At 37.2% G+C, this 10,684-nt stretch overlaps 1 long non-coding RNA gene across 1 annotated transcript in view; it reads right to left on the bottom strand.

Moving 5' to 3' along the window:
- The window catches only part of LOC110350726 (uncharacterized), a 45,977-nt gene extending 36,443 nt beyond the window's left edge, over positions 1-9,534 (bottom strand). The window contains exon 1 of the long non-coding RNA XR_002397505.2: positions 9,237-9,534. This is a non-coding gene — a long non-coding RNA (uncharacterized LOC110350726). The remainder of the gene's footprint in view (positions 1-9,236) is intronic.
- Between the last annotated feature and the right edge of the window lie 1,150 nt (positions 9,535-10,684).

Genomic DNA, 10,684 nt, shown 5'->3' with positions numbered 1-10,684 from the left:
TCATTCTCAGCACTGAGTTCTGATCATTATATACAAGGTCACTTTTTAATTAGAACAATATAGTAAAACATATGCTCGGAAGATAAATGAGGTACAAAGCTAGCTGTGCTACAGTGAACCCTTTTATTGGAAAGCCCTTAAAAATAATAAGCGTCATGTATAGTCCAGGGGCCTTTGCAACATATTTCAGCGTAGCAAAGAGCCTGCCACAGTGAATGAATACCCTGTTATAGTGAACAATCATTTGGCAGCATAGGTTATTTTAATGGACACATCACTTTAAACGAAGCCTTCACCATCTGTTCTGCCCTCTAATTACAGATGCAAAAAGAACATAATTCACAATTGCATCATAAAAAAGTAAGATATAAGTGATTTAAATGCATGTGTATCTTCTTTATTCAATGCAGCATGCAGCTGTTATGTTGTTTCCATGTTCCAAACACAAATGAGGAAAGAAATCGTTCTTCTCTGATGGAGTGAATTCATAGTTTCAGGATATTTTGGGGTGCAAATAAATTTGAAAATGTGTGTTCCCCTGGTACATCCACATCAGATGAGAGACGAAGCCAGCCTGTAACATACTCCATGATCAGGTACCACACTGATGGAGTGGGTGTTTGGGTTGAAATCTAATTTTCGGTTTGTTCCTCACTAGGCTACAGTTTTTCCATGACTGATCAGGCAAATGTACTTTTCTAATAATAGATAAGATAGATGGATAGATTATAGCAAAGAAATCTTCCTATAGAATAATCTGAGAGCCCAAGTTACCCCAGTACCACAGAGACAATTCTTGTCCCACATAATTCTTACATGAAACAATTCGGACCTCCCAAGATTCTAGCAAGATTAACTCCTTGCTAGAACTCTTCTTTTCCTCTAACGTCTCAAAAATTCCCTAGTATACCCTAGTGGATTTGCAATTGAAAAGTTACTTATTTAAGTGAAAATGCCTTAAAACATAAAGTTCAATGCAAATGTAACTCCTCATAAAGGATCTGTAACAATTCCGCCATTATTTGATACTGACACAATCATTTTTCCAGAATACAATTTTGCTTCTTAATGAAAAAGTTTCTTAAATTCACTCTATATATGCTCAATTTTTTTTCAGACAAAAAAATTGATAGTGGAATAAAATTTGAATACAGTAAAATGATTACTTTTTAAAGCAAATCCTTGGGAATAGTGCTAAAAAATGAACTAGTAAAATGTACAAAGAAATGATTTTAAAAGTCATGTAGATCATTGGAAATTCCATTCTGTAACTCTGTCAGTAATAAGAAAATATTGTTCAACCAAATTTCTTCTCTCAGCTTCACTATGATCTTGCTAAGAATGATATATATGTCACATGATCATTGTTAATTAGAAATTATTAAGCAGTTTAAAAATTCACCCTCCTCAACCAATTTAATTTGCATTTCTAATTTGCCTAGTAATTATTCTATCTTCATAGATTATTTAGAAATAAACACTATTTGGAAAAGTTTCAATATCAAAATTATAATTACTGAGTTCAAAATGTATGAGATTGCATGCTATATGTATATGAGTCACAGCTAATATAAAATTTTATCAATGTATGTGCTACTCATGGGCATATACACACAACACAGGTGATATTCAGCAGAATATGATTTATCCAGATTTCCCTTACAGGTAGCTATGCTTTCCATTGATTAATGCGTAAGCAGAATATTTTAAATAATCAGGAAAATGTATTGTTTACAACCAAAACACAAACAAATTTGAGTGCTGGAGTACTCTAATCCATTTCCAAACCCACTATTGAATTTATGTTTTTATGATAATCTATTTTAATTGGCCTTCTTCATGACTTTTCTTGATCACATATTAATTGATATCTGAAATAATCATTACATCAATTAATTCATAAAATTGCTTGATAGTAGCTATTATTTATTTAAATTGTCACTATTTTAAGAAAAATTTAGCACACAATGAGAAATTTCCATCAAAATCACTGGAACATTCTTATGTGCTTCAATATTACTCTTGTTTAAGAAGGTACTAAAAGGATACTTCTCTATTCCAGGGACTCTCAAATTTTAGCTAGAAGCAATATGAGAGAAGTATGAATATATTTTACATTTTATATTTTAAATAAAATATATTTAATATTTTAAAACTTTATATTGAAATTATATTGCTTCCAATTTTTTAAATTCTAAATTTAAAATCATAATAAATACTGGGCTAGGGAAATTTATGTTGCCCCTTCTAACACTGATTTTTATATAACTTCTGTTAGAGCAGAAATCCATTTAAGAATCCTTAAAATTGAAGGATTTCCCCCTTGAAAATGGGGGAAAAATTTTTGAAATATAAAAGAGAAAGCATCCCTTTTTATTTTTTCCTCCTGTTCGCAACGATCAAATCCAGACCCTTGTGCATGCCAGCCAAGTGCTTTACCACTAAGCTATACCTCCACCTTATTTTTTACTTAAAAAAATTTTTTTTGGTTAATTATCTGTGTGGGTATATTCTTTAATTAGCAATAACATGTTGAGTAATTTCAAAGTGTAAAATATTAAGATTGTCAAATATAAAAATGAATAAATCCAATATGGTTAATCCATAATACATTTTAGAGTCTATTTATTTAAATTTTTATTTTAGGCAATACATTTTACTAGAAGAATAAGAATTACAGAAAAATTGAACAAAAACAGCCACATACTGATGAATGCTTTGAAGTGAGACTCTGTATTAGGTTTACATTGGAAGAATTAGGAAAAAGTCAAATCATTATTTCTGTACACATGGCTTTCTGGAGACAAGACTGAATAAATTTTTTGTGTGATCAGTTCTCTTTAATAAAATATATATATATATATTTTGCTTTAGAAAGAGCAAAATGGATCAGCAGCAAAATTTTTACCTACTTGACACATTTTGTTTTCCATGTAAGTCACAGATAAACTCTCTCTCTCCTCACTTCCCTCCCTTTCACTCCCCTTCAAATTCCTCATTACCTTTATTTAAAGGGCAAAATTATTTGTGAAAAACGTGCTAATCATTCATAAATTCAGTCTACTTCCAACATTTCAGAACTGTTGTTACTAAATTTGACACGAGCATAAAAACAGTTGCATTCATTGAGACACTTTTTTTTCTGGTACCAGGAATGGAACTTAGGACCTTGGGCGTGCCAGGCAGGTGCAGCATCGCTGAGCTACATCCTGGGCCGCAGCTGCATTCCATGAATAATGTGTAAATGGAATTCAATTTTGTCTCAAGAATACCGGGTCGTAACAGACAAAATCAGAGGAGGGTTCGTGTGTGCAGGGAGTCATGCGAGCTTTTTCCAAGAAGAAGACATTGCAACCCCACTTTTCCACAAAGAGCCTCATGCAAGATGCATGAGAAGCAATGGTACGCAATTAGTGAAGAACATCTATCTTTGTCCTGAGAAGATTAGCGGAATCTAGTATTATAAATTCTCTACTAAGACCACACAACCCAATGAGGTGTTGATCTTAGTACAGGAACTGTGGGCACAATTTTGGTCATGATATACAGTGACACTTAAAGATGCATGGAGATGAGTGACGCTGATGTCAAGGACATTTCACACTTATACAGCAGTAGAGTGTGCTGCACTCTAAGAATTTACTGTATCTTATTCCACTTACTCTTTCCACCAATCTAGTGGAGAGAGTCCACCACCACATGAACAAAGACACAAGATGAGAAACTAGAGAACAGCAATGGTTCTGTGGAAATCTTTGGCAATTCATATCAGCTCACCTATACCAGCCCTAGTCCTTTCTATTCTAAATCAAACTCTGCTTAACAAATAATTATGACCAGACTAATAATTATGACTAGGAGAAAAACAAGACCAAAATATTTCATTACAAATTAGAACCAGAAAATATCATTATCATTGTATTTATATTGGCAGATGTACATTGTATATGCTAAGCAACCTACTTCTAGACCAAATGGAAAACTAACTCAAAGCATAGACCTAGAACAGTAACAAATACAGCTGAAAAACAGCATCACTGTATTCATCGGCGACAAAAGGTAATTAATTTCAAGCCATGTAATCCAGCTGTGTGAAGAACACTGGTTTAGACAATGGAGAGGGGACAAGAAGGTTTAATATTAATCCTTAAGGAGCTTAACGTCCCCTTAGACACCCAATAGTGAACTCATTGAACTATAATAATATAAGAATAAAGATATAACATTCTTAATTAATTCAAGGAACAACACCAAATCACTTTGGTATGTTTTATAACCTCTTTAACAGCCTCCCTCCCACCTGGATGGTGGTCACTTCTCTTTTTGTCCTTTCAAAATCATATGGGATGTGATTTAAACATGTACCTCATGGTTCTGAGCCAGGCTGAAACTTTGTTCTTGCATCTGTAAAATGAGATAGTGAGTATCAACCTCAGAGAGTGGCGACAGAAATGAGTCAAGAAAAAAAATGTTGAGAAAATTTCCTGGCACATGATTGACACTCAGTCAATGATAACTAACTTCAATATTATTATCGCTACCTAGCTCTATACCAAACTTCCTGACAAGATTTATCATTGTCCTGTGAGCTTGTTCCTAATTCTAACAGCTCCTAGAGACTACACTGAGTATTTTGTTTTCTCAAATGGGAATAATGAAATATGGTAACTTCCATGGTACAGTTTGTATGCAAAGAGAAAGCATTCACTGGGCTTGTAGAGGGTTCAAGGTTGGGTTGAAGAGAAGGTGAATGGAATTGTACCAGAGAATGAAACAAATCTCATTCTGCATGGAAAATCAAGGTTGTGGCATAATTCCTCAACACATAAGTAGAAAAGAGGTACTGTATCAGAGAATTATATTAGGTTTATATAAAAGAACACACACAAATATGTATATAATGTATATTAAGTTTGATAAAAAGGAACTAGAGGTTATTGATGTAGTTTAGGCAAAAAAATCTGAGAACAATAGAAATAGAAAGGTTATAATCGGGTCTTGGAATGAAGTAAGAAGCAACAGGTTTAGATCACTGTTACATATATTTTAACATATATGTAAGAAGCAAGAGAGAAAAGAAAAATATTCAGTTCAGACAACAAAGGCAGTGATAACAGTGCAAACAAGAACAGAGAAAACAGAACCTATTTTTCTAAAAGAGAAAAGGAGTTTGAAAATACTGAGGTTGAGATTTGCAGATTGTCAAATTGGATATGTTCACTAAGTCAGTATCATGTGATGTGGAATCACAGGGGAAAACAAAGCTTGAGAACTAGAAACAATGACCAACTCCTTAATTCCAATGATCTTCACCCGGGTACAGCTAGAATCAAGGTGCATAAGTAATCACAGGCCTCCCACAGAAGTTTCTTGGTGCCAACGTCAGTGAGAAGAGAGACAAAAACCCATCTAGCCATTCTTTTTCAGGTAATGCCCCTATAGCCTTGGTTCTACTTGGCCTCTTTGCACAGAGGGAGTTCTTTGGTCTTTGGTTCAAAAGAGTATCTTTTCACTTTATCTGCAGCCATAGTCCAGCTCTGAGGACAAAGTGAGTGAGAGACAAAGGAAGGTGTTGCTGGCTCAATACAACTCCCAGTCAACAGATCAGCCTCATGGTGTGGGTCCACAACCCATATCAGCACACAGACAAAAGGACTGAAATATCTACTTAACCTGAAATAAAGGTTTGTATCATGCAAAGTGAAATAAGCGTTTTGGGGAAAAAATAGTAAGATCTGTAACAAGCCAGGAAAAAAATGTTTATTTAAAATAATTTTTATACTCTGATTCAGAGGAGTGACATCAGGTCAATCACTGAATCCCATGGGGCTGTTCACATGCCAAGTCCCTGCCTGGAAAGTTGGCTTTTAATGGTGTGGTTACAAAACTATGTATCATTAAGTAGGGCTAAGAAAACTCCAAAGGAACGTCCATTCCAATTCCATGACACAGGCCTAAATATACATTGGTTGAAAAACTTGATCATGGACATAAATCAAATTCACTGTCCTGTCTAGATATCATTTAATGATACCTTAAATGAGGGTACAATCTTCAATATTCAGGTATTCTGAACCAGTATCTCATTTACTGTCTATGATTACTTATGAAGTAGGTCAGTGTTAGAATTTAGGAAGCAAGAAAGAAGACAACATAGTTTATTTAGATATAAGTCTAGTTTGCTTCTTTTACTGATAATAAAACTGAAGGAGGTTAAATGGTTGTCTAAGCTCAATAATGAGAACATAGAATAGGACTGAGGTCTTCCCTGAACACAACCCATGAGTTTTCATAAGTATCTTGCTGTCTCGCAAGTTAGAGGGGTTCAAAAGAAAACAGTGAGGAACTTTCTTGGGGCTGTGGTTGGCAGGATAACCCACGTGGAAAGTTCACCCTGGTTTGAAATCAGGGTAGAAGGTATAAGTGGTGTGAGGTTGGGAAGGATGAGAAAGAAGTCCCACCACTTTCTTTTTGTCAGCAGAGGTGCTCAGAATATTCTCTGCTTCTGACATCACTTGGCCCTGAAAACATGTGGACCCAGGTGACTTTGCTAGAAGCATGGACTAGAAGAGACAGACCTAAACACAGAGAAGTATAGCAAATTTTCCAGTCCTTCATCTCCTCATCACACAAAAATCCCCTATATATACCCTCCACCTGTTCTTTTTATATCTCCAACCAACTCAGGTTCCTGTTTGCTTGTCTTCAGTTGTTTTCCCCTGCTACAAAAAAAGCAAGTCTCAATAGCATGTCTGAGAACTGCCAAATGACTACGTTGGAGAGATCAGAGGACTGTGGAGCTAAAGAGTCAATGTCCCTGTAAAGAAGAGCAAAGCAGTGGACAAAGCAGAGACAAAAGATCATAATTAGGTTCATACTACTATTTCCCTAGAAACCAGACTTGCCCCATGAAAATGAGAGTACAATTCTGAGATAATTTGTAAATTCCTAGAAAAATCAAGGCTTTACTTAGGTAAAAATGAACATAAGTGTATCCTAAAAATAATGAATTCAGTGGTCTCAAAGGTAAAAGCAAAAGAAAATTACTGAAGTCAACCTTCTAAACATGATGCATTTACCAAAACTACTGTTGTAATTATGCAAAAGCTAACTATGGTAAGTGAGAAACAAGTGCTTTAAGCTCATGATAAAATATGTCAGCTTCAGAATTCTCCTAAAGAGAAGTTTAAATTGATGAGGAGAATCTAGTCAGTATAATCTGTTTTCAAGACACTTGTTTCCCATCTTGCAACTATTAGTTTTTAGGGTAGACATGTTTACGTAAGATACTCAAAGAAAGGATTCGGTCTCAAATATTTTCCCATCAAAGGAGCAACATTTAAGTCTCAGCCTCAAGCAATGTTCTCTGGAATGAAACTGTAGCAGAGTTGTATAAAAGAGAGTATTTGAAATACTTTGCATTAGTAATTTCTAAAATATATGTTCAGTTGTCAAATGAGGGAAAGAGTTGCCTTAAGTAAAGGGGTCTCTAAAGTTGAGCGCTGTGTGGGGAACAGGAGGGAAACCCAGCCAGAGGTTAGAATATCTGCCACGAGTTCGATCTGAGTGCCACTGTTGGTATTTCAGTAGAACTTTCTTCTACCATTCACGTCTCAACTCTGATTTCTCCTAAAGCAGGACACAAGGGGCTTGTAAGTATTTGAGTTTCCACATTTCCTCACTCTGCACGTAAAACACTGTTGGATAGCTTGGTAGAGCCTAAACTCTAAGCTCTTGGAATCTACTGTGGATACAGACAGGCCCACCTGGGGACAGGTGATTCTACCTGGGCATAGCTCAAACATTATCTTTCAATGAGCTTCTTTAGGGAGTGAAAAGACAGATCCAAATAGACAATCTGTAGTCAGAGGACTCAGCATGACATTCAGGCACAAGTATCCTCATCGGCCAATCCAGTCATCAAACTCAAAATGGGTCCTGTGTCCTGTATTTCAAATTCTGACAGTAAAGGCAAAAATGCTGAAGTTTTCTCTATGCTTAGACTCAGTCGACAACACACTAGTGACCATAGCGATCAAAGGCAGCAGACCACACAGCTGATGTGCTCTGGCTTCTAGCATGCAAAATTCTTACCTCTCCTTAAATTACTTGTTTTAAAATCCTATTACAAAAACATTCTCGGGAAAGCATTGTACTTTCTGGCTTAGTGATAATCAGACAAATACCATGGTAGTTTTCAAAAAAATATTCTAAATCATAATTGTACATGTTTTCAATTTTGCTTCCTGTGTTCATTTTTCTTCCTTCTAGTACCATTTTCAGGGATCTCAAGAAAATGAAAGAAACCACTGTGACCAAACTGGAATGCATAAAACCCCTACTACCTCCTCCTAGAGGACAAGGAACAGATCCCAGGACTCTGCATTTGTCCCTCCTTTATGCCTTCCAGCCACATGTCCACTCTGCACCCACAGAGCTATCCGGGCTCTTGCTCCCTAGCAAAAGGAAAAATAGTTCCATCTCCTGAGGCCGTAATGTGAGGCCGGGGAGGAAATGTTGTCTTTTGGGAAATAGCAAAATTGTGTGACTACATTAAAGTCAACACTATTTATCTTCACCTCTTGTCCTATGGGCTGACAAAGAGACACCACTGTTAGGCCCCACCCCCGTGCGCAGCTGCAATGGAAAAAAGGCAGGAACTGGTACTTTCAAGTGTCAGACCTTTTGTGCCGACTACTAGTTTATGAGGCTGATGTCAAGCACTGCAGTCAATGAAGGCTTTGTCCTAGGTGTACGGGGCAAGACAGTGGAAAAACTGCCCTCTCTTATATCCCAGGCCCATCCATCTTCCCCTTACCCTGTTTCTCAACTTTTCTGTCCCTTAAGCAGACAGAGAGAGGATCCCTCCTGGGTTAATGTACTGGAAAATTGCTCTGCATGTTTATGAGGGGGTCCCTTGCAAATGAAAGAAAAAAAGAAAGGAAAAAACCTGAGAAGAAGAGTCGTTTTTCCCACTGAACTCATTGGCCTTAAGCTTGTGGGTCTGACCCTGATTAAGAAAATCTCAATGTCCTGCTAGGAGGTTTATTGTGAAGTTTGGCAGAACATACTTCCGATTGAATTTTTTTATTATTTATAATCACAGAGTGGTTTTGGACAGCTCTCGTCCCCCACCCCACCACCAACTACCCTGACCCCAGAGACATGAGTGCGCACGCGCGCGCACACACACACACACACACACACACGCTCGTTCACATGCACTCAGTCCTCACCTTTGAAGAGGCCTCATCCACTTGCATCTAGTTTGCCTCTGACCAAACTATTCTGCTCCTTGGAGGAGCTAGCTTCCCCAAGGCGATTCCCTATAAATAGCAAACACGTTGTTTTCATATAGTTCCACGGAACCCTGGACCATGTGAACTGTGTCATGGATGGATGTAGAAACCAGAGGAGGCCGCGTTACGTGATATCACTCACTTGCTTATTTTAACATTTTTTTCTAGCTAAAAATAATATTCTCCATCTCTAGCCTCTTTCTCCCACTTCTATTTTATTCCTCCTTGGGAGGCGTTAGGCTAAAACAAATGTCATGTGAGTGGTTAAGACATCAACCATGTTTGCTCAGGAAATAAAAGCCTACAGTGGTACTAAGAGATTATATAAAACTGAGCCAAGTTCTTCCAGAAAGTTCTGTGCAAAAATCACAAGAAATTGGAACCCAAAGGTCTGAGTAATTACATAAAATATTAAAAAAGTAGAAAACGTTCACTTTAGAAGGCAGGCAACACAGAGCAAGTGTATCCTTTCAGAAAATGAAGGAAAACAAACTTGGCACTTTGACACACTGTCTTCCTCCTTCCATCAGGTTTGCAGGAATTACTGGCAGTCTCCTTTATTAATTTGGCCAGAGAAAGCAGAAGTAGGGAGGTTACACATAAAAGCTCTATGTCTCTGGGATCTGGATGAACGACCGAGAAAGATTCTTCCAAGACAATTTTGTATTTTAAGAAAGCCTAAAAGTGACCCAAACAAACAGGATCAATAAAATGGTGAAATCAGTCTTCAACTGTCTGAATTGTGAGTTCTGTCCCCCAAATCTCAGATAAAAATATTGACATAAAGTTATAATTTCCTTACAAATGAGTGACCAACTTTTCTCTCTTGCTAGGCAGTATATGCAGAAGGAGACAGAGCACAGCTGGGCTGTTTTGTTTCTGTTTATGATGTCAAAGCGGGGAGTTTCTCTGAAATGATTCTACTCTAGCATGGGAAGAGTTTCTTGTGCCTCCTTTCCATCTTCCTCAGTCTATCCATTCTGCCAGGTTTATCCCTGTTGAGATCTAACTTTCTTTACTGCAGTTCCAAACTCTTATTCTACTGACTCGGGGCTCGTTTTAATATTTAGTATGATTATAAAAATAAATGGGGTGAAGCTGCCAAATCGTGCCCAGGAGAGTGTGGGGCCATTGTGAAGTCAAACACACACATGAATAGGGACCCCTAACCTCTTAGCCTGTCCCCTTTTATAGAAGGGGGTCAGAAGCTTTTGGTCCCCGGATCTGATCCCTGAAGACCCTTAAAAAGCAGATGTTACTGTAACGTGCTAGAGAAATCAAGCATAAATATGACCTCTGACCTGGGTGTCAGCTGATCCAGCAATTCTCTTAGAAATTTACTTTTCACTTTTCTAAACGCCACTCTTTCCCACCATCCGCCTCCG

The sequence above is a fragment of the Heterocephalus glaber genome, unplaced genomic scaffold (genome assembly GCF_053883595.1).
Source record: "Heterocephalus glaber isolate CG9 unplaced genomic scaffold, H.glaber_assembly_v1.0 deba00001531, whole genome shotgun sequence".
NCBI lineage: Eukaryota > Metazoa > Chordata > Mammalia > Rodentia > Bathyergidae > Heterocephalus > Heterocephalus glaber.
This window is presented reverse-complemented; position numbering and strand designations above follow the sequence as displayed.